Genomic DNA, 24,207 nt, shown 5'->3' with positions numbered 1-24,207 from the left:
TCCTTCAAAACAAGAATAATTCTCTAAGGAGTTTATGATCTTAAAAATTGAATACAAACTATGCGTTGGCCGGGAATCGAACCCGGGTCAACTGCTTGGAAGGCAGCTATGCTCACCACTATACCACCAACGCTTCCTGGTTTTCAAAAGGGCATTTGTTAGTCAAATCTGTAAGCCACAACACCTGATTGTATGATTTCAATGCTCTACACTGTTAATCCATTAATTGACTGCAATGCACTTCTTTTGATGATGGAAAATATTAATACAATGCACAAATTAGGTTAAAAATGCAAATGAATAAATAAACATGATGTCCACTGAAGTCCACTTTTTGGCACTTTTGGAAAAGAGAATTTGAATCAAATGTTAAAGCAGATAATAGGAAAATATATTTAATAGCCTAATTTACATAAGACTATTTAGAGTTGGATATTTTTAAGATGCCATAAATCTAGTATTCTGTGAATGACAAAGCCATGACTCTGTCCATACCCCATAAGTGCTACACATACCAAGAAAGCTTCCCATTTGTTGAAAGGGCATTTCTTGGTCAGTGTATTCCTGATTTCTTCAAAACAAGAAACATTCTCTAAGGAGCTTATGATCTTAAAAAATGAAAAGAATACACTGTTAATCCAGTAATTGACTGCAATGCACTTCTTTTGATGATGGAAAATATTAATACAATGCACAAAATAGGTTTAAAATATAAATGAATAAATAAACATGATGTCCACTGAAGTCCACTTTTTGGCACTTTTGGAAAAGAGAATTTGAATCAAATGTTAAAGCAGATAATAGGAAAATATATTTAATAGCCTAATTTACATAAGACTATTCAGAGTTGGATATTTTTAAGATGCCATAAATCTAGTATTCTGTGAATGACAAAGCCATGACTCTGTCCATACCCCATAAGTGCTACACATACCAAGAAAGCTTCCCATTTGTTGAAAGGGCATTTCTTGGTCAGTGTATTCCTGATTTCTTCAAAACAAGAAACATTCTCTAAGGAGCTTATGATCTTAAAAAATGAAAAGAATACACTGTTAATCCAGTAATTGACTGCAATGCACTTCTTTTGATGATGGAAAATATTAATACAATGCACAAAATAGGTTTAAAATGTAAATGAATAAATAAACATGATGTCCACTGAAGTCCACTTTTTGGCACTTTTGGAAAAGAGAATTTGAATCAAATGTTAAAGCAGATAATAGGAAAATATATTTAATAGCCTAATTTACATAAGACTATTCAGAGTTGGATATTTTTAAGATGCCATAAATCTAGTATTCTGTGAATGACAAAGCCATGACTCTGTCCATACCCCATAAGTGCTACACATACCAACAAAGCTTCCCATTTGTTGAAAGGGCATTTCTTGGTCAGTGTATTCCTGATTTCTTCAAAACAAGAAACATTCTGTAAGGAGCTTATGATCTTAAAAAATGAAAAGAATACACTGTTAATCCAGTAATTGACTGCAATGCACTTCTTTTGATGATGGAAAATATTAATACAATGCACAAAATAGGTTTAAAATGTAAATGAATAAATAAACATGATGTCCACTGAAGTCCACTTTTTGGCACTTTTGGAAAAGAGAATTTGAATCAAATGTTAAAGCAGATAATAGGAAAATATATTTAATAGCCTAATTTACATAAGACTATTTAGAGTTGGATATTTTTAAGATGCCATAAATCTAGTATTCTGTGAATGACAAAGCCATGACTCTGTCCATACCCCATAAGTGCTACACATACCAAGAAAGCTTCCCATTTGTTGAAAGGGCATTTCTTGGTCAGTGTATTCCTGATTTCTTCAAAACAAGAAACATTCTCTAAGGAGCTTATGATCTTAAAAAATGAAAAGAATACACAAGAAAAATCATGCTTTGGCCAGTGCGACACATACCAACAAAGCTTCCCGTTTTTTGAAAGGGCATTTCTTGGTCAGTGTATTCCTAATTCCTTCAAAACAAGAATAATTCTCTAAGGAGTTTATGATCTTAAAAATTGAATACAAACTATGCGTTGGCCGGGAATCGATCCCGGGTCAACTGCTTGAAAGGCAGCTATGCTCACCACTATACCACCAACGCTTCCTGGTTTTCAAAAGGGCATTTGTTAGTCAAATCTGTAAGCCACAACACCTGATTGTATGATTTCAATGCTCTACACTGTTAATCCATTAATTGACTGCAATGCACTTCTTTTGATGATGGAAAATATTAATACAATGCACAAATTAGGTTAAAAATGCAAATGAATAAATAAACATGATGTCCACTGAAGTCCACTTTTTGGCACTTTTGGAAAAGAGAATTTGAATCAAATGTTAAAGCAGATAATAGGAAAATATATTTAATAGCCTAATTTACATAAGACTATTTAGAGTTGGATATTTTTAAGATGCCATAAATCTAGTATTCTGTGAATGACAAAGCCATGACTCTGTCCATACCCCATAAGTGCTACACATACCAAGAAAGCTTCCCATTTGTTGAAAGGGCATTTCTTGGTCAGTGTATTCCTGATTTCTTCAAAACAAGAAACATTCTCTAAGGAGCTTATGATCTTAAAAAATGAAAAGAATACACTGTTAATCCAGTAATTGACTGCAATGCACTTCTTTTGATGATGGAAAATATTAATACAATGCACAAAATAGGTTTAAAATGTAAATGAATAAATAAACATGATGTCCACTGAAGTCCACTTTTTGGCACTTTTGGAAAAGAGAATTTGAATCAAATGTTAAAGCAGATAATAGGAAAATATATTTAATAGCCTAATTTACATAAGACTATTCAGAGTTGGATATTTTTAAGATGCCATAAATCTAGTATTCTGTGAATGACAAAGCCATGACTCTGTCCATACCCCATAAGTGCTACACATACCAAGAAAGCTTCCCATTTGTTGAAAGGGCATTTCTTGGTCAGTGTATTCCTGATTTCTTCAAAACAAGAAACATTCTCTAAGGAGCTTATGATCTTAAAAAATGAAAAGAATACACAAGAAAAATCATGCTTTGGCCAGTGCGACACATACCAACAAAGCTTCCCGTTTTTTGAAAGGGCATTTCTTGGTCAGTGTATTCCTAATTCCTTCAAAACAAGAATAATTCTCTAAGGAGTTTATGATCTTAAAAATTGAATACAAACTATGCGTTGGCCGGGAATCGAACCCGGGTCAACTGCTTGGAAGGCAGCTATGCTCACCACTATACCACCAACGCTTCCTGGTTTTCAAAAGGGCATTTGTTAGTCAAATCTGTAAGCCACAACACCTGATTGTATGATTTCAATGCTCTACACTGTTAATCCATTAATTGACTGCAATGCACTTCTTTTGATGATGGAAAATATTAATACAATGCACAAATTAGGTTAAAAATGCAAATGAATAAATAAACATGATGTCCACTGAAGTCCACTTTTTGGCACTTTTGGAAAAGAGAATTTGAATCAAATGTTAAAGCAGATAATAGGAAAATATATTTAATAGCCTAATTTACATAAGACTATTTAGAGTTGGATATTTTTAAGATGCCATAAATCTAGTATTCTGTGAATGACAAAGCCATGACTCTGTCCATACCCCATAAGTGCTACACATACCAAGAAAGCTTCCCATTTGTTGAAAGGGCATTTCTTGGTCAGTGTATTCCTGATTTCTTCAAAACAAGAAACATTCTCTAAGGAGCTTATGATCTTAAAAAATGAAAAGAATACACTGTTAATCCAGTAATTGACTGCAATGCACTTCTTTTGATGATGGAAAATATTAATACAATGCACAAATTAGGTTAAAAATGCAAATGAATAAATAAACATGATGTCCACTGAAGTCCACTTTTTGGCACTTTTGGAAAAGAGAATTTGAATCAAATGTTAAAGCAGATAATAGGAAAATATATTTAATAGCCTAATTTACATAAGACTATTTAGAGTTGGATATTTTTAAGATGCCATAAATCTAGTATTCTGTGAATGACAAAGCCATGACTCTGTCCATACCCCATAAGTGCTACACATACCAAGAAAGCTTCCCATTTGTTGAAAGGGCATTTCTTGGTCAGTGTATTCCTGATTTCTTCAAAACAAGAAACATTCTCTAAGGAGCTTATGATCTTAAAAAATGAAAAGAATACACTGTTAATCCAGTAATTGACTGCAATGCACTTCTTTTGATGATGGAAAATATTAATACAATGCACAAAATAGGTTTAAAATGTAAATGAATAAATAAACATGATGTCCACTGAAGTCCACTTTTTGGCACTTTTGGAAAAGAGAATTTGAATCAAATGTTAAAGCAGATAATAGGAAAATATATTTAATAGCCTAATTTACATAAGACTATTCAGAGTTGGATATTTTTAAGATGCCATAAATCTAGTATTCTGTGAATGACAAAGCCATGACTCTGTCCATACCCCATAAGTGCTACACATACCAAGAAAGCTTCCCATTTGTTGAAAGGGCATTTCTTGGTCAGTGTATTCCTGATTTCTTCAAAACAAGAAACATTCTCTAAGGAGCTTATGATCTTAAAAAATGAAAAGAATACACAAGAAAAATCATGCTTTGGCCAGTGCGACACATACCAACAAAGCTTCCCGTTTTTTGAAAGGGCATTTCTTGGTCAGTGTATTCCTAATTCCTTCAAAACAAGAATAATTCTCTAAGGAGTTTATGATCTTAAAAATTGAATACAAACTATGCGTTGGCCGGGAATCGAACCCGGGTCAACTGCTTGGAAGGCAGCTATGCTCACCACTATACCACCAACGCTTCCTGGTTTTCAAAAGGGCATTTGTTAGTCAAATCTGTAAGCCACAACACCTGATTGTATGATTTCAATGCTCTACACTGTTAATCCATTAATTGACTGCAATGCACTTCTTTTGATGATGGAAAATATTAATACAATGCACAAATTAGGTTAAAAATGCAAATGAATAAATAAACATGATGTCCACTGAAGTCCACTTTTTGGCACTTTTGGAAAAGAGAATTTGAATCAAATGTTAAAGCAGATAATAGGAAAATATATTTAATAGCCTAATTTACATAAGACTATTTAGAGTTGGATATTTTTAAGATGCCATAAATCTAGTATTCTGTGAATGACAAAGCCATGACTCTGTCCATACCCCATAAGTGCTACACATACCAAGAAAGCTTCCCATTTGTTGAAAGGGCATTTCTTGGTCAGTGTATTCCTGATTTCTTCAAAACAAGAAACATTCTCTAAGGAGCTTATGATCTTAAAAAATGAAAAGAATACACTGTTAATCCAGTAATTGACTGCAATGCACTTCTTTTGATGATGGAAAATATTAATACAATGCACAAAATAGGTTTAAAATATAAATGAATAAATAAACATGATGTCCACTGAAGTCCACTTTTTGGCACTTTTGGAAAAGAGAATTTGAATCAAATGTTAAAGCAGATAATAGGAAAATATATTTAATAGCCTAATTTACATAAGACTATTCAGAGTTGGATATTTTTAAGATGCCATAAATCTAGTATTCTGTGAATGACAAAGCCATGACTCTGTCCATACCCCATAAGTGCTACACATACCAAGAAAGCTTCCCATTTGTTGAAAGGGCATTTCTTGGTCAGTGTATTCCTGATTTCTTCAAAACAAGAAACATTCTCTAAGGAGCTTATGATCTTAAAAAATGAAAAGAATACACTGTTAATCCAGTAATTGACTGCAATGCACTTCTTTTGATGATGGAAAATATTAATACAATGCACAAAATAGGTTTAAAATGTAAATGAATAAATAAACATGATGTCCACTGAAGTCCACTTTTTGGCACTTTTGGAAAAGAGAATTTGAATCAAATGTTAAAGCAGATAATAGGAAAATATATTTAATAGCCTAATTTACATAAGACTATTCAGAGTTGGATATTTTTAAGATGCCATAAATCTAGTATTCTGTGAATGACAAAGCCATGACTCTGTCCATACCCCATAAGTGCTACACATACCAACAAAGCTTCCCATTTGTTGAAAGGGCATTTCTTGGTCAGTGTATTCCTGATTTCTTCAAAACAAGAAACATTCTGTAAGGAGCTTATGATCTTAAAAAATGAAAAGAATACACTGTTAATCCAGTAATTGACTGCAATGCACTTCTTTTGATGATGGAAAATATTAATACAATGCACAAAATAGGTTTAAAATGTAAATGAATAAATAAACATGATGTCCACTGAAGTCCACTTTTTGGCACTTTTGGAAAAGAGAATTTGAATCAAATGTTAAAGCAGATAATAGGAAAATATATTTAATAGCCTAATTTACATAAGACTATTCAGAGTTGGATATTTTTAAGATGCCATAAATCTAGTATTCTGTGAATGACAAAGCCATGACTCTGTCCATACCCCATAAGTGCTACACATACCAACAAAGCTTCCCATTTGTTGAAAGGGCATTTCTTGGTCAGTGTATTCCTGATTTCTTCAAAACAAGAAACATTCTCTAAGGAGCTTATGATCTTAAAAAATGAAAAGAATACACAAGAAAAATCATGCTTTGGCCAGTGCGACACATACCAACAAAGCTTCCCGTTTTTTGAAAGGGCATTTCTTGGTCAGTGTATTCCTAATTCCTTCAAAACAAGAATAATTCTCTAAGGAGTTTATGATCTTAAAAATTGAATACAAACTATGCGTTGGCCGGGAATCGAACCCGGGTCAACTGCTTGAAAGGCAGCTATGCTCACCACTATACCACCAACGCTTCCTGGTTTTCAAAAGGGCATTTGTTAGTCAAATCTGTAAGCCACAACACCTGATTGTATGATTTCAATGCTCTACACTGTTAATCCATTAATTGACTGCAATGCACTTCTTTTGATGATGGAAAATATTAATACAATGCACAAATTAGGTTAAAAATGCAAATGAATAAATAAACATGATGTCCACTGAAGTCCACTTTTTGGCACTTTTGGAAAAGAGAATTTGAATCAAATGTTAAAGCAGATAATAGGAAAATATATTTAATAGCCTAATTTACATAAGACTATTTAGAGTTGGATATTTTTAAGATGCCATAAATCTAGTATTCTGTGAATGACAAAGCCATGACTCTGTCCATACCCCATAAGTGCTACACATACCAAGAAAGCTTCCCATTTGTTGAAAGGGCATTTCTTGGTCAGTGTATTCCTGATTTCTTCAAAACAAGAAACATTCTCTAAGGAGCTTATGATCTTAAAAAATGAAAAGAATACACTGTTAATCCAGTAATTGACTGCAATGCACTTCTTTTGATGATGGAAAATATTAATACAATGCACAAAATAGGTTTAAAATGTAAATGAATAAATAAACATGATGTCCACTGAAGTCCACTTTTTGGCACTTTTGGAAAAGAGAATTTGAATCAAATGTTAAAGCAGATAATAGGAAAATATATTTAATAGCCTAATTTACATAAGACTATTCAGAGTTGGATATTTTTAAGATGCCATAAATCTAGTATTCTGTGAATGACAAAGCCATGACTCTGTCCATACCCCATAAGTGCTACACATACCAAGAAAGCTTCCCATTTGTTGAAAGGGCATTTCTTGGTCAGTGTATTCCTGATTTCTTCAAAACAAGAAACATTCTCTAAGGAGCTTATGATCTTAAAAAATGAAAAGAATACACTGTTAATCCAGTAATTGACTGCAATGCACTTCTTTTGATGATGGAAAATATTAATACAATGCACAAAATAGGTTTAAAATGTAAATGAATAAATAAACATGATGTCCACTGAAGTCCACTTTTTGGCACTTTTGGAAAAGAGAATTTGAATCAAATGTTAAAGCAGATAATAGGAAAATATATTTAATAGCCTAATTTACATAAGACTATTCAGAGTTGGATATTTTTAAGATGCCATAAATCTAGTATTCTGTGAATGACAAAGCCATGACTCTGTCCATACCCCATAAGTGCTACACATACCAAGAAAGCTTCCCATTTGTTGAAAGGGCATTTCTTGGTCAGTGTATTCCTGATTTCTTCAAAACAAGAAACATTCTCTAAGGAGCTTATGATCTTAAAAAATGAAAAGAATACACAAGAAAAATCATGCTTTGGCCAGTGCGACACATACCAACAAAGCTTCCCGTTTTTTGAAAGGGCATTTCTTGGTCAGTGTATTCCTAATTCCTTCAAAACAAGAATAATTCTCTAAGGAGTTTATGATCTTAAAAATTGAATACAAACTATGCGTTGGCCGGGAATCGAACCCGGGTCAACTGCTTGAAAGGCAGCTATGCTCACCACTATACCACCAACGCTTCCTGGTTTTCAAAAGGGCATTTGTTAGTCAAATCTGTAAGCCACAACACCTGATTGTATGATTTCAATGCTCTACACTGTTAATCCATTAATTGACTGCAATGCACTTCTTTTGATGATGGAAAATATTAATACAATGCACAAATTAGGTTAAAAATGCAAATGAATAAATAAACATGATGTCCACTGAAGTCCACTTTTTGGCACTTTTGGAAAAGAGAATTTGAATCAAATGTTAAAGCAGATAATAGGAAAATATATTTAATAGCCTAATTTACATAAGACTATTTAGAGTTGGATATTTTTAAGATGCCATAAATCTAGTATTCTGTGAATGACAAAGCCATGACTCTGTCCATACCCCATAAGTGCTACACATACCAAGAAAGCTTCCCATTTGTTGAAAGGGCATTTCTTGGTCAGTGTATTCCTGATTTCTTCAAAACAAGAAACATTCTCTAAGGAGCTTATGATCTTAAAAAATGAAAAGAATACACTGTTAATCCAGTAATTGACTGCAATGCACTTCTTTTGATGATGGAAAATATTAATACAATGCACAAAATAGGTTTAAAATGTAAATGAATAAATAAACATGATGTCCACTGAAGTCCACTTTTTGGCACTTTTGGAAAAGAGAATTTGAATCAAATGTTAAAGCAGATAATAGGAAAATATATTTAATAGCCTAATTTACATAAGACTATTCAGAGTTGGATATTTTTAAGATGCCATAAATCTAGTATTCTGTGAATGACAAAGCCATGACTCTGTCCATACCCCATAAGTGCTACACATACCAAGAAAGCTTCCCATTTGTTGAAAGGGCATTTCTTGGTCAGTGTATTCCTGATTTCTTCAAAACAAGAAACATTCTCTAAGGAGCTTATGATCTTAAAAAATGAAAAGAATACACTGTTAATCCAGTAATTGACTGCAATGCACTTCTTTTGATGATGGAAAATATTAATACAATGCACAAAATAGGTTTAAAATGTAAATGAATAAATAAACATGATGTCCACTGAAGTCCACTTTTTGGCACTTTTGGAAAAGAGAATTTGAATCAAATGTTAAAGCAGATAATAGGAAAATATATTTAATAGCCTAATTTACATAAGACTATTCAGAGTTGGATATTTTTAAGATGCCATAAATCTAGTATTCTGTGAATGACAAAGCCATGACTCTGTCCATACCCCATAAGTGCTACACATACCAACAAAGCTTCCCATTTGTTGAAAGGGCATTTCTTGGTCAGTGTATTCCTGATTTCTTCAAAACAAGAAACATTCTGTAAGGAGCTTATGATCTTAAAAAATGAAAAGAATACACTGTTAATCCAGTAATTGACTGCAATGCACTTCTTTTGATGATGGAAAATATTAATACAATGCACAAAATAGGTTTAAAATGTAAATGAATAAATAAACATGATGTCCACTGAAGTCCACTTTTTGGCACTTTTGGAAAAGAGAATTTGAATCAAATGTTAAAGCAGATAATAGGAAAATATATTTAATAGCCTAATTTACATAAGACTATTTAGAGTTGGATATTTTTAAGATGCCATAAATCTAGTATTCTGTGAATGACAAAGCCATGACTCTGTCCATACCCCATAAGTGCTACACATACCAAGAAAGCTTCCCATTTGTTGAAAGGGCATTTCTTGGTCAGTGTATTCCTGATTTCTTCAAAACAAGAAACATTCTCTAAGGAGCTTATGATCTTAAAAAATGAAAAGAATACACTGTTAATCCAGTAATTGACTGCAATGCACTTCTTTTGATGATGGAAAATATTAATACAATGCACAAAATAGGTTTAAAATGTAAATGAATAAATAAACATGATGTCCACTGAAGTCCACTTTTTGGCACTTTTGGAAAAGAGAATTTGAATCAAATGTTAAAGCAGATAATAGGAAAATATATTTAATAGCCTAATTTACATAAGACTATTCAGAGTTGGATATTTTTAAGATGCCATAAATCTAGTATTCTGTGAATGACAAAGCCATGACTCTGTCCATACCCCATAAGTGCTACACATACCAAGAAAGCTTCCCATTTGTTGAAAGGGCATTTCTTGGTCAGTGTATTCCTGATTTCTTCAAAACAAGAAACATTCTCTAAGGAGCTTATGATCTTAAAAAATGAAAAGAATACACTGTTAATCCAGTAATTGACTGCAATGCACTTCTTTTGATGATGGAAAATATTAATACAATGCACAAAATAGGTTTAAAATGTAAATGAATAAATAAACATGATGTCCACTGAAGTCCACTTTTTGGCACTTTTGGAAAAGAGAATTTGAATCAAATGTTAAAGCAGATAATAGGAAAATATATTTAATAGCCTAATTTACATAAGACTATTCAGAGTTGGATATTTTTAAGATGCCATAAATCTAGTATTCTGTGAATGACAAAGCCATGACTCTGTCCATACCCCATAAGTGCTACACATACCAACAAAGCTTCCCATTTGTTGAAAGGGCATTTCTTGGTCAGTGTATTCCTGATTTCTTCAAAACAAGAAACATTCTGTAAGGAGCTTATGATCTTAAAAAATGAAAAGAATACACTGTTAATCCAGTAATTGACTGCAATGCACTTCTTTTGATGATGGAAAATATTAATACAATGCACAAAATAGGTTTAAAATGTAAATGAATAAATAAACATGATGTCCACTGAAGTCCACTTTTTGGCACTTTTGGAAAAGAGAATTTGAATCAAATGTTAAAGCAGATAATAGGAAAATATATTTAATAGCCTAATTTACATAAGACTATTCAGAGTTGGATATTTTTAAGATGCCATAAATCTAGTATTCTGTGAATGACAAAGCCATGACTCTGTCCATACCCCATAAGTGCTACACATACCAACAAAGCTTCCCATTTGTTGAAAGGGCATTTCTTGGTCAGTGTATTCCTGATTTCTTCAAAACAAGAAACATTCTCTAAGGAGCTTATGATCTTAAAAAATGAAAAGAATACACAAGAAAAATCATGCTTTGGCCAGTGCGACACATACCAACAAAGCTTCCCGTTTTTTGAAAGGGCATTTCTTGGTCAGTGTATTCCTAATTCCTTCAAAACAAGAATAATTCTCTAAGGAGTTTATGATCTTAAAAATTGAATACAAACTATGCGTTGGCCGGGAATCGAACCCGGGTCAACTGCTTGAAAGGCAGCTATGCTCACCACTATACCACCAACGCTTCCTGGTTTTCAAAAGGGCATTTGTTAGTCAAATCTGTAAGCCACAACACCTGATTGTATGATTTCAATGCTCTACACTGTTAATCCATTAATTGACTGCAATGCACTTCTTTTGATGATGGAAAATATTAATACAATGCACAAATTAGGTTAAAAATGCAAATGAATAAATAAACATGATGTCCACTGAAGTCCACTTTTTGGCACTTTTGGAAAAGAGAATTTGAATCAAATGTTAAAGCAGATAATAGGAAAATATATTTAATAGCCTAATTTACATAAGACTATTTAGAGTTGGATATTTTTAAGATGCCATAAATCTAGTATTCTGTGAATGACAAAGCCATGACTCTGTCCATACCCCATAAGTGCTACACATACCAAGAAAGCTTCCCATTTGTTGAAAGGGCATTTCTTGGTCAGTGTATTCCTGATTTCTTCAAAACAAGAAACATTCTCTAAGGAGCTTATGATCTTAAAAAATGAAAAGAATACACTGTTAATCCAGTAATTGACTGCAATGCACTTCTTTTGATGATGGAAAATATTAATACAATGCACAAAATAGGTTTAAAATGTAAATGAATAAATAAACATGATGTCCACTGAAGTCCACTTTTTGGCACTTTTGGAAAAGAGAATTTGAATCAAATGTTAAAGCAGATAATAGGAAAATATATTTAATAGCCTAATTTACATAAGACTATTCAGAGTTGGATATTTTTAAGATGCCATAAATCTAGTATTCTGTGAATGACAAAGCCATGACTCTGTCCATACCCCATAAGTGCTACACATACCAAGAAAGCTTCCCATTTGTTGAAAGAGCATTTCTTGGTCAGTGTATTCCTGATTTCTTCAAAACAAGAAACATTCTCTAAGGAGCTTATGATCTTAAAAAATGAAAAGAATACACAAGAAAAATCATGCTTTGGCCAGTGCGACACATACCAACAAAGCTTCCCGTTTTTTGAAAGGGCATTTCTTGGTCAGTGTATTCCTAATTCCTTCAAAACAAGAATAATTCTCTAAGGAGTTTATGATCTTAAAAATTGAATACAAACTATGCGTTGGCCAGGAATCGAACCCGGGTCAACTGCTTGGAAGGCAGCTATGCTCACCACTATACCACCAACGCTTCCTGGTTTTCAAAAGGGCATTTGTTAGTCAAATCTGTAAGCCACAACACCTGATTGTATGATTTCAATGCTCTACACTGTTAATCCATTAATTGACTGCAATGCACTTCTTTTGATGATGGAAAATATTAATACAATGCACAAATTAGGTTAAAAATGCAAATGAATAAATAAACATGATGTCCACTGAAGTCCACTTTTTGGCACTTTTGGAAAAGAGAATTTGAATCAAATGTTAAAGCAGATAATAGGAAAATATATTTAATAGCCTAATTTACATAAGACTATTCAGAGTTGGATATTTTTAAGATGCCATAAATCTAGTATTCTGTGAATGACAAAGCCATGACTCTGTCCATACCCCATAAGTGCTACACATACCAAGAAAGCTTCCCATTTGTTGAAAGGGCATTTCTTGGTCAGTGTATTCCTGATTTCTTCAAAACAAGAAACATTCTCTAAGGAGCTTATGATCTTAAAAAATGAAAAGAATACACTGTTAATCCAGTAATTGACTGCAATGCACTTCTTTTGATGATGGAAAATATTAATACAATGCACAAATTAGGTTAAAAATGCAAATGAATAAATAAACATGATGTCCACTGAAGTCCACTTTTTGGCACTTTTGGAAAAGAGAATTTGAATCAAATGTTAAAGCAGATAATAGGAAAATATATTTAATAGCCTAATTTACATAAGACTATTCAGAGTTGGATATTTTTAAGATGCCATAAATCTAGTATTCTGTGAATGACAAAGCCATGACTCTGTCCATACCCCATAAGTGCTACACATACCAAGAAAGCTTCCCATTTGTTGAAAGGGCATTTCTTGGTCAGTGTATTCCTGATTTCTTCAAAACAAGAAACATTCTCTAAGGAGCTTATGATCTTAAAAAATGAAAAGAATACACTGTTAATCCAGTAATTGACTGCAATGCACTTCTTTTGATGATGGAAAATATTAATACAATGCACAAAATAGGTTTAAAATGTAAATGAATAAATAAACATGATGTCCACTGAAGTCCACTTTTTGGCACTTTTGGAAAAGAGAATTTGAATCAAATGTTAAAGCAGATAATAGGAAAATATATTTAATAGCCTAATTTACATAAGACTATTCAGAGTTGGATATTTTTAAGATGCCATAAATCTAGTATTCTGTGAATGACAAAGCCATGACTCTGTCCATACCCCATAAGTGCTACACATACCAACAAAGCTTCCCATTTGTTGAAAGGGCATTTCTTGGTCAGTGTATTCCTGATTTCTTCAAAACAAGAAACATTCTCTAAGGAGCTTATGATCTTAAAAAATGAAAAGAATACACAAGAAAAATCATGCTTTGGCCAGTGCGACACATACCAACAAAGCTTCCCGTTTTTTGAAAGGGCATTTCTTGGTCAGTGTATTCCTAATTCCTTCAAAACAAGAATAATTCTCTAAGGAGTTTATGATCTTAAAAATTGAATACAAACTATGCGTTGGCCGGGAATCGAACCCGGGTCAACTGCTTGGAAGGCAGCTATGCTCACCACTATACCACCAACGCTTCCTGGTTTTCAAAAGGGCATTTGTTAGTCAAATCTGTAAGCCACAACACCTGATTGTATGATTTCAATGCTCTACACTGTTAATCCATTAATTGACTGCAATGCACTTCTTTTGATGATGGAAAATATTAATACAATGCACAAATTAGGTTAAAAATGCAAATGAATAAATAAACATGATGTCCACTGAAGTCCACTTTTTGGCACTTTTGGAAAAGAGAATTTGAATCAAATGTTAAAGCAGATAATAGGAAAATATATTTAATAGCCTAATTTACATAAGACTATTTAGAGTTGGATATTTTTAAGATGCCATAAATCTAGTATTCTGTGAATGACAAAGCCATGACTCTGTCCATACCCCATAAGTGCTACACATACCAAGAAAGCTTCCCATTTGTTGAAAGGGCATTTCTTGGTCAGTGTATTCCTGATTTCTTCAAAACAAGAAACATTCTCTAAGGAGCTTATGATCTTAAAAAATGAAAAGAATACACTATTAATCCAGTAATTGACTGCAATGCACTTCTTTTGATGATGGAAAATATTAATACAATGCACAAAATAGGTTTAAAATGTAAATGAATAAATAAACATGATGTCCACTGAAGTCCACTTTTTGGCACTTTTGGAAAAGAGAATTTGAATCAAATGTTAAAGCAGATAATAGGAAAATATATTTAATAGCCTAATTTACATAAGACTATTCAGAGTTGGATATTTTTAAGATGCCATAAATCTAGTATTCTGTGAATGACAAAGCCATGACTCTGTCCATACCCCATAAGTGCTACACATACCAAGAAAGCTTCCCATTTGTTGAAAGGGCATTTCTTGGTCAGTGTATTCCTGATTTCTTCAAAACAAGAAACATTCTCTAAGGAGCTTATGATCTTAAAAAATGAAAAGAATACACAAGAAAAATCATGCTTTGGCCAGTGCGACACATACCAACAAAGCTTCCCGTTTTTTGAAAGGGCATTTCTTGGTCAGTGTATTCCTAATTCCTTCAAAACAAGAATAATTCTCTAAGGAGTTTATGATCTTAAAAATTGAATACAAACTATGCGTTGGCCGGGAATCGAAGCCGGGTCAACTGCTTGGAAGGCAGCTATGCTCACCACTATACCACCAACGCTTCCTGGTTTTCAAAAGGGCATTTGTTAGTCAAATCTGTAAGCCACAACACCTGATTGTATGATTTCAATGCTCTACACTGTTAATCCATTAATTGACTGCAATGCACTTCTTTTGATGATGGAAAATATTAATACAATGCACAAATTAGGTTAAAAATGCAAATGAATAAATAAACATGATGTCCACTGAAGTCCACTTTTTGGCACTTTTGGAAAAGAGAATTTGAATCAAATGTTAAAGCAGATAATAGGAAAATATATTTAATAGCCTAATTTACATAAGACTATTTAGAGTTGGATATTTTTAAGATGCCATAAATCTAGTATTCTGTGAATGACAAAGCCATGACTCTGTCCATACCCCATAAGTGCTACACATACCAAGAAAGCTTCCCATTTGTTGAAAGGGCATTTCTTGGTCAGTGTATTCCTGATTTCTTCAAAACAAGAAACATTCTCTAAGGAGCTTATGATCTTAAAAAATGAAAAGAATACACTGTTAATCCAGTAATTGACTGCAATGCACTTCTTTTGATGATGGAAAATATTAATACAATGCACAAAATAGGTTTAAAATGTAAATGAATAAATAAACATGATGTCCACTGAAGTCCACTTTTTGGCACTTTTGGAAAAGAGAATTTGAATCAAATGTTAAAGCAGATAATAGGAAAATATATTTAATAGCCTAATTTACATAAGACTATTCAGAGTTGGATATTTTTAAGATGCCATAAATCTAGTATTCTGTGAATGACAAAGCCATGACTCTGTCCATACCCCATAAGTGCTACACATACCAAGAAAGCTTCCCATTTGTTGAAAGGGCATTTCTTGGTCAGTGTATTCCTGATTTCTTCAAAACAAGAAACATTCTCTAAGGAGCTTATGATCTTAAAAAATGAAAAGAATACACAAGAAAAATCATGCTTTGGCCAGTGCGACACATACCAACAAAGCTTCCCATTTGTTGAAAGGGCATTTCTTGGTCAGTGTATTCCTAATTCCTTCAAAACAAGAATAATTCTCTAAGGAGTTTATGATCTTAAAAATTGAATACAAACTATGCGTTGGCCGGGAATCGAACCCGGGTCAACTGCTTGAAAGGCAGCTATGCTCACCACTATACAACCAACGCTTCCTGGTTTTCAAAAGGGCATTTGTTAGTCAAATCTGTAAGCCACAACACCTGATTGTATGATTTCAATGCTCTACACTGTTAATCCATTAATTGACTGCAATGCACTTCTTTTGATGATGGAAAATATTAATACAATGCACAAATTAGGTTAAAAATGCAAATGAATAAATAAACATGATGTCCACTGAAGTCCACTTTTTGGCACTTTTGGAAAAGAGAATTTGAATCAAATGTTAAAGCAGATAATAGGAAAATATATTTAATAGCCTAATTTACATAAGACTATTTAGAGTTGGATATTTTTAAGATGCCATAAATCTAGTATTCTGTGAATGACAAAGCCATGACTCTGTCCATACCCCATAAGTGCTACACATACCAAGAAAGCTTCCCATTTGTTGAAAGGGCATTTCTTGGTCAGTGTATTCCTGATTTCTTCAAAACAAGAAACATTCTCTAAGGAGCTTATGATCTTAAAAAATGAAAAGAATACACTGTTAATCCAGTAATTGACTGCAATGCACTTCTTTTGATGATGGAAAATATTAATACAATGCACAAAATAGGTTTAAAATGTAAATGAATAAATAAACATGATGTCCACTGAAGTCCACTTTTTGGCACTTTTGGAAAAGAGAATTTGAATCAAATGTTAAAGCAGATAATAGGAAAATATATTTAATAGCCTAATTTACATAAGACTATTCAGAGTTGGATATTTTTAAGATGCCATAAATCTAGTATTCTGTGAATGACAAAGCCATGACTCTGTCCATACCCCATAAGTGCTACACATACCAAGAAAGCTTCCCATTTGTTGAAAGGGCATTTCTTGGTCAGTGTATTCCTGATTTCTTCAAAACAAGAAACATTCTCTAAGGAGCTTATGATCTTAAAAAATGAAAAGAATACACAAGAAAAATCATGCTTTGGCCAGTGCGACACATACCAACAAAGCTTCCCGTTTTTTGAAAGGGCATTTCTTGGTCAGTGTATTCCTAATTCCTTCAAAACAAGAATAATTCTCTAAGGAGTTTATGATCTTAAAAATTGAATACAAACTATGCGTTGGCCAGGAATCGAACCCGGGTCAACTGCTTGGAAGGCAGCTATGCTCACCACTATACCACCAACGCTTCCTGGTTTTCAAAAGGGCATTTGTTAGTCAAATCTGTAAGCCACAACACCTGATTGTATGATTTCAATGCTCTACACTGTTAATCCATTAATTGACTGCAATGCACTTCTTTTGATGATGGAAAATATTAATACAATGCACAAATTAGGTTAAAAATGCAAATGAATAAATAAACATGATGTCCACTGAAGTCCACTTTTTGGCACTTTTGGAAAAGAGAATTTGAATCAAATGTTAAAGCAGATAATAGGAAAATATATTTAATAGCCTAATTTACATAAGACTATTTAGAGTTGGATATTTTTAAGATGCCATAAATCTAGTATTCTGTGAATGACAAAGCCATGACTCTGTCCATACCCCATAAGTGCTACACATACCAAGAAAGCTTCCCATTTGTTGAAAGGGCATTTCTTGGTCAGTGTATTCCTGATTTCTTCAAAACAAGAAACATTCTCTAAGGAGCTTATGATCTTAAAAAATGAAAAGAATACACTGTTAATCCAGTAATTGACTGCAATGCACTTCTTTTGATGATGGAAAATATTAATACAATGCACAAAATAGGTTTAAAATGTAAATGAATAAATAAACATGATGTCCACTGAAGTCCACTTTTTGGCACTTTTGGAAAAGAGAATTTGAATCAAATGTTAAAGCAGATAATAGGAAAATATATTTAATAGCCTAATTTACATAAGACTATTCAGAGTTGGATATTTTTAAGATGCCATAAATCTAGTATTCTGTGAATGACAAAGCCATGACTCTGTCCATACCCCATAAGTGCTACACATACCAAGAAAGCTTCCCATTTGTTGAAAGGGCATTTCTTGGTCAGTGTATTCCTGATTTCTTCAAAACAAGAAACATTCTCTAAGGAGCTTATGATCTTAAAAAATGAAAAGAATACACTGTTAATCCAGTAATTGACTGCAATGCACTTCTTTTGATGATGGAAAATATTAATACAATGCACAAAATAGGTTTAAAATGTAAATGAATAAATAAACATGATGTCCACTGAAGTCCACTTTTTGGCACTTTTGGAAAAGAGAATTTGAATCAAATGTTAAAGCAGATAATAGGAAAATATATTTAATAGCCTAATTTACATAAGACTATTCAGAGTTGGATATTTTTAAGATGCCATAAATCTAGTATTCTGTGAATGACAAAGCCATGACTCTGTCCATACCCCATAAGTGCTACACATACCAACAAAGCTTCCCATTTGTTGAAAGGGCATTTCTTGGTCAGTGTATTCCTAATTCCTTCAAAACAAGAATAATTCTCTAAGGAGTTTATGATCTTAAAAATTGAATACAAACTATGCGTTGGCCGGGAATCGAACCCGGGTCAACTGCTTGAAAGGCAGCTATGCTCACCACTATACCACCAACGCTTCCTGGTTTTCAAAAGGGCATTTGTTAGTCAAATCTGTAAGCCACAACACCTGATTGTATGATTTCAATGCTCTACACTGTTAATCCATTAATTGACTGCAATGCACTTCTTTTGATGATGGAAAATATTAATACAATGCACAAATTAGGTTAAAAATGCAAATGAATAAATAAACATGATGTCCACTGAAGTCCACTTTTTGGCACTTTTGGAAAAGAGAATTTGAATCAAATGTTAAAGCAGATAATAGGAAAATATATTTAATAGCCTAATTTACATAAGACTATTTAGAGTTGGATATTTTTAAGATGCCATAAATCTAGTATTCTGTGAATGACAAAGCCATGACTCTGTCCATACCCCATAAGTGCTACACATACCAAGAAAGCTTCCCATTTGTTGAAAGGGCATTTCTTGGTCAGTGTATTCCTGATTTCTTCAAAACAAGAAACATTCTCTAAGGAGCTTATGATCTTAAAAAATGAAAAGAATACACTGTTAATCCAGTAATTGACTGCAATGCACTTCTTTTGATGATGGAAAATATTAATACAATGCACAAAATAGGTTTAAAATGTAAATGAATAAATAAACATGATGTCCACTGAAGTCCACTTTTTGGCACTTTTGGAAAAGAGAATTTGAATCAAATGTTAAAGCAGATAATAGGAAAATATATTTAATAGCCTAATTTACATAAGACTATTCAGAGTTGGATATTTTTAAGATGCCATAAATCTAGTATTCTGTGAATGACAAAGCCATGACTCTGTCCATACCCCATAAGTGCTACACATACCAAGAAAGCTTCCCATTTGTTGAAAGGGCATTTCTTGGTCAGTGTATTCCTGATTTCTTCAAAACAAGAAACATTCTCTAAGGAGCTTATGATCTTAAAAAATGAAAAGAATGCACAAGAAAAATCATGCGTTGGCCAGTGCTACACATACCAACAAAGCTTCCCTTTTTTTGAAAGGGCATTTCTTGATCAGTGTATTCCTAATTCCTTCAAAACAAGAATAATTCTCTAAGGAGTTTATGATCTTAAAAATTGAATACAAACTATGCGTTGGCCGGGTATCGAACCCGGATCAACTGCTTGGAAGGCAGCTATGCTCACCACTATACCACCAACGCTTCCTGGTTTTCAAAAGGGCATTTGTTAGTCAAATCTGTAAGCCACAACACCTGATTGTATGATTTCAATGCTCTACACTGTTAATCCATTAATTGACTGCAATGCACTTCTTTTGATGATGGAAAATATTAATACAATGCACAAATTAGGTTAAAAATGCAAATGAATAAATAAACATGATGTCCACTGAAGTCCACTTTTTGGCACTTTTGGAAAAGAGAATTTGAATCAAATGTTAAAGCAGATAATAGGAAAATATATTTAATAGCCTAATTTACTTAAGACTATTTAGAGTTGGATATTTTTAAGATGCCATAAATCTAGTATTCTGTGAATGACAAAGCCATGACTCTGTCCATACCCCATAAGTGCTACACATACCAAGAAAGCTTCCCTTTTGTTGAAAGGGCATTTCTTGGTCAGTGTATTCCTGATTTCTTCAAAACAAGAAACATTCTCTAAGGAGCTTATGATCTTAAAAAATGAAAAGAATACACAAGAAAAATCATGCGTTGGCCAGTGCGACACATACCAACAAAGCTTCCCGTTTTTTGAAAGGGCATTTCTTGGTCAGTGTATTCCTAATTCCTTCAAAACAAGAATAATTCTCTAAGGAGTTTATGATCTTAAAAATTGAATACAAACTATGCGTTGGCCGGGAATTGAACCCGGGTCAACTGCTTGGAAGGCAGCTATGCTCACCACTATACCACCAACGCTTCCTGGTTTTTAAGAGGGCATTTGTTAGTCAAATCTGTAAGCCACAACACCTGATTGTATGATTTCAATGCTCTACACTGTTAATCCATTAATAGACTGCAATGCACTTCTTTTGATGATGGAAAATATTAATACAATGCACAAATTAGGTTAAAAATGCAAATGAATAAATAAACATGATGTACAATGAAGTCCACTTTTTGGCACTTTTGGAAAAGAGTATTTGAATCAAATGTTAAAGAAGATAATAGGAAAATATATTTAATAGCCTAATTTACATAAGACTATTTAGAGTTGGATATTTTTAAGATGCCATAAATCTAGTATTCTGTGAATGACAAAGCCATGACTCTGTCCATACCCCATAAGTGCTACACATACCAAGAAAGCTTCCCTTTTGTTGAAAGGGCATTTCTTGGTCAGTGTATTCCTGATTTCTTCAAAACAAGAAACATTCTCTAAGGAGCTTATGATCTTAAAAAATGAAAAGAATACACTGTTAATCCAGTAATTGACTGCAATGCACTTCTTTTGATGATGGAAAATATTAATACAATGCACAAAATAGGTTTAAAATGTAAATGAATAAATAAACATGATGTCCACTGAAGTCCACATTTTGGCACTTTTGGAAAAGAGAATTTGAATCACATGCTAAAGCAGATAATAGGAAAATATATTTAATAGCCTAATTTACATAAGACTATTCAGAGTTGGATATTTTTAAGATGCCATAAATCTAGTATTCTGTGAATGACAAAGCCATGACTCTGTCCATACCCCATAAGTGCTACACATACCAAGAAAGCTTCCCATTTGTTGAAAGGGCATTTCTTGGTCAGTGTATTCCTGATTTCTTCAAAACAAGAAACATTCTCTAAGGAGCTTATGATCTTAAAAAATGAAAAGAATACACAAGAAAAATCATGCTTTGGCCAGTGCGACACATACCAACAAAGCTTCCCGTTTTTTGAAAGGGCATTTCTTGGTCAGTGTATTCCTAATTCCTTCAAAACAAGAATAATTCTCTAAGGAGTTTATGATCTTAAAAATTGAATACAAACTATGCGTTGGCCAGGAATCGAACCCGGGTCAACTGCTTGGAAGGCAGCTATGCTCACCACTATACCACCAACGCTTCCTGGTTTTCAAAAGGGCATTTGTTAGTCAAATCTGTAAGCCACAACACCTGATTGTATGATTTCAATGCTCTACACTGTTAATCCATTAATTGACTGCAATGCACTTCTTTTGATGATGGAAAATATTAATACAATGCACAAATTAGGTTAAAAATGCAAATGAATAAATAAACATGATGTCCACTGAAGTCCACTTTTTGGCACTTTTGGAAAAGAGAATTTGAATCAAATGTTAAAGCAGATAATAGGAAAATATATTTAATAGCCTAATTTACATAAGACTATTTAGAGTTGGATATTTTTAAGATGCCATAAATCTAGTATTCTGTGAATGACAAAGCCATGACTCTGTCCATACCCCATAAGTGCTACACATACCAAGAAAGCTTCCCATTTGTTGAAAGGGCATTTCTTGGTCAGTGTATTCCTGATTTCTTCAAAACAAGAAACATTCTCTAAGGAGCTTATGATCTTAAAAAATGAAAAGAATACACTGTTAATCCAGTAATTGACTGCAATGCACTTCTTTTGATGATGGAAAATATTAATACAATGCACAAAATAGGTTTAAAATGTAAATGAATAAATAAACATGATGTCCACTGAAGTCCACTTTTTGGCACTTTTGGAAAAGAGAATTTGAATCAAATGTTAAAGCAGATAATAGGAAAATATATTTAATAGCCTAATTTACATAAGACTATTCAGAGTTGGATATTTTTAAGATGCCATAAATCTAGTATTCTGTGAATGACAAAGCCATGACTCTGTCCATACCCCATAAGTGCTACACATACCAAGAAAGCTTCCCATTTGTTGAAAGGGCATTTCTTGGTCAGTGTATTCCTGATTTCTTCAAAACAAGAAACATTCTCTAAGGAGCTTATGATCTTAAAAAATGAAAAGAATACACTGTTAATCCAGTAATTGACTGCAATGCACTTCTTTTGATGATGGAAAATATTAATACAATGCACAAAATAGGTTTAAAATGTAAATGAATAAATAAACATGATGTCCACTGAAGTCCACTTTTTGGCACTTTTGGAAAAGAGAATTTGAATCAAATGTTAAAGCAGATAATAGGAAAATATATTTAATAGCCTAATTTACATAAGACTATTCAGAGTTGGATATTTTTAAGATGCCATAAATCTAGTATTCTGTGAATGACAAAGCCATGACTCTGTCCATACCCCATAAGTGCTACACATACCAACAAAGCTTCCCATTTGTTGAAAGGGCATTTCTTGGTCAGTGTATTCCTAATTCCTTCAAAACAAGAATAATTCTCTAAGGAGTTTATGATCTTAAAAATTGAATACAAACTATGCGTTGGCCGGGAATCGAACCCGGGTCAACTGCTTGAAAGGCAGCTATGCTCACCACTATACCACCAACGCTTCCTGGTTTTCAAAAGGGCATTTGTTAGTCAAATCTGTAAGCCACAACACCTGATTGTATGATTTCAATGCTCTACACTGTTAATCCATTAATTGACTGCAATGCACTTCTTTTGATGATGGAAAATATTAATACAATGCACAAATTAGGTTAAAAATGCAAATGAATAAATAAACATGATGTCCACTGAAGTCCACTTTTTGGCACTTTTGGAAAAGAGAATTTGAATCAAATGTTAAAGCAGATAATAGGAAAATATATTTAATAGCCTAATTTACATAAGACTATTTAGAGTTGGATATTTTTAAGATGCCATAAATCTAGTATTCTGTGAATGACAAAGCCATGACTCTGTCCATACCCCATAAGTGCTACACATACCAAGAAAGCTTCCCATTTGTTGAAAGGGCATTTCTTGGTCAGTGTATTCCTGATTTCTTCAAAACAAGAAACATTCTCTAAGGAGCTTATGATCTTAAAAAATGAAAAGAATACACTGTTAATCCAGTAATTGACTGCAATGCACTTCTTTTGATGATGGAAAATATTAATACAATGCACAAAATAGGTTTAAAATGTAAATGAATAAATAAACATGATGTCCACTGAAGTCCACTTTTTGGCACTTTTGGAAAAGAGAATTTGAATCAAATGTTAAAGCAGATAATAGGAAAATATATTTAATAGCCTAATTTACATAAGAC

General features: G+C 33.0%; 17 non-coding genes across 17 annotated transcripts; all 17 read right to left on the bottom strand.

The window, feature by feature from the left end:
• Positions 1 to 61: 61 nt before the first annotated feature.
• On the bottom strand, positions 62 to 133 carry TRNAG-UCC (transfer RNA glycine (anticodon UCC)). Its single transcript has one exon. It is a non-coding gene; the product is annotated as a tRNA-Gly (tRNA).
• Positions 134 to 2,038: 1,905 nt separating this feature from the next.
• Positions 2,039 to 2,110, bottom strand: TRNAE-UUC (transfer RNA glutamic acid (anticodon UUC)). The gene has a single exon. It is a non-coding gene; the product is annotated as a tRNA-Glu (tRNA).
• A 1,067-nt stretch (positions 2,111 to 3,177) lies between these two features.
• Positions 3,178 to 3,249, bottom strand: TRNAG-UCC (transfer RNA glycine (anticodon UCC)). Its single transcript has one exon. It is a non-coding gene; the product is annotated as a tRNA-Gly (tRNA).
• Positions 3,250 to 4,735: 1,486 nt separating this feature from the next.
• TRNAG-UCC (transfer RNA glycine (anticodon UCC)) lies at positions 4,736 to 4,807 on the bottom strand. Its single transcript has one exon. It is a non-coding gene; the product is annotated as a tRNA-Gly (tRNA).
• Positions 4,808 to 6,712: 1,905 nt separating this feature from the next.
• TRNAE-UUC (transfer RNA glutamic acid (anticodon UUC)) lies at positions 6,713 to 6,784 on the bottom strand. Its single transcript has one exon. It is a non-coding gene; the product is annotated as a tRNA-Glu (tRNA).
• A 1,486-nt stretch (positions 6,785 to 8,270) lies between these two features.
• Positions 8,271 to 8,342, bottom strand: TRNAE-UUC (transfer RNA glutamic acid (anticodon UUC)). The gene has a single exon. It is a non-coding gene; the product is annotated as a tRNA-Glu (tRNA).
• Positions 8,343 to 11,504: 3,162 nt separating this feature from the next.
• Positions 11,505 to 11,576, bottom strand: TRNAE-UUC (transfer RNA glutamic acid (anticodon UUC)). The gene has a single exon. It is a non-coding gene; the product is annotated as a tRNA-Glu (tRNA).
• A 1,067-nt stretch (positions 11,577 to 12,643) lies between these two features.
• TRNAG-UCC (transfer RNA glycine (anticodon UCC)) lies at positions 12,644 to 12,715 on the bottom strand. Its single transcript has one exon. It is a non-coding gene; the product is annotated as a tRNA-Gly (tRNA).
• A 1,486-nt stretch (positions 12,716 to 14,201) lies between these two features.
• On the bottom strand, positions 14,202 to 14,273 carry TRNAG-UCC (transfer RNA glycine (anticodon UCC)). Its single transcript has one exon. It is a non-coding gene; the product is annotated as a tRNA-Gly (tRNA).
• Positions 14,274 to 15,340: 1,067 nt separating this feature from the next.
• Positions 15,341 to 15,412, bottom strand: TRNAG-UCC (transfer RNA glycine (anticodon UCC)). The gene has a single exon. It is a non-coding gene; the product is annotated as a tRNA-Gly (tRNA).
• A 1,067-nt stretch (positions 15,413 to 16,479) lies between these two features.
• On the bottom strand, positions 16,480 to 16,551 carry TRNAE-UUC (transfer RNA glutamic acid (anticodon UUC)). The gene has a single exon. It is a non-coding gene; the product is annotated as a tRNA-Glu (tRNA).
• A 1,067-nt stretch (positions 16,552 to 17,618) lies between these two features.
• Positions 17,619 to 17,690, bottom strand: TRNAG-UCC (transfer RNA glycine (anticodon UCC)). Its single transcript has one exon. It is a non-coding gene; the product is annotated as a tRNA-Gly (tRNA).
• Positions 17,691 to 19,025: 1,335 nt separating this feature from the next.
• TRNAE-UUC (transfer RNA glutamic acid (anticodon UUC)) lies at positions 19,026 to 19,097 on the bottom strand. Its single transcript has one exon. It is a non-coding gene; the product is annotated as a tRNA-Glu (tRNA).
• A 1,067-nt stretch (positions 19,098 to 20,164) lies between these two features.
• TRNAG-UCC (transfer RNA glycine (anticodon UCC)) lies at positions 20,165 to 20,236 on the bottom strand. Its single transcript has one exon. It is a non-coding gene; the product is annotated as a tRNA-Gly (tRNA).
• A 648-nt stretch (positions 20,237 to 20,884) lies between these two features.
• TRNAG-UCC (transfer RNA glycine (anticodon UCC)) lies at positions 20,885 to 20,956 on the bottom strand. The gene has a single exon. It is a non-coding gene; the product is annotated as a tRNA-Gly (tRNA).
• A 1,067-nt stretch (positions 20,957 to 22,023) lies between these two features.
• Positions 22,024 to 22,095, bottom strand: TRNAG-UCC (transfer RNA glycine (anticodon UCC)). Its single transcript has one exon. It is a non-coding gene; the product is annotated as a tRNA-Gly (tRNA).
• Positions 22,096 to 23,430: 1,335 nt separating this feature from the next.
• On the bottom strand, positions 23,431 to 23,502 carry TRNAE-UUC (transfer RNA glutamic acid (anticodon UUC)). Its single transcript has one exon. It is a non-coding gene; the product is annotated as a tRNA-Glu (tRNA).
• Positions 23,503 to 24,207: the final 705 nt, after the last annotated feature.

The sequence above is a fragment of the Taudactylus pleione genome, unplaced genomic scaffold (genome assembly GCF_031769625.1).
Source record: "Taudactylus pleione unplaced genomic scaffold, aTauple2 ptg000467l, whole genome shotgun sequence".
NCBI classification, from domain to species: Eukaryota; Metazoa; Chordata; class Amphibia; order Anura; family Myobatrachidae; genus Taudactylus; species Taudactylus pleione.
This window is presented reverse-complemented; position numbering and strand designations above follow the sequence as displayed.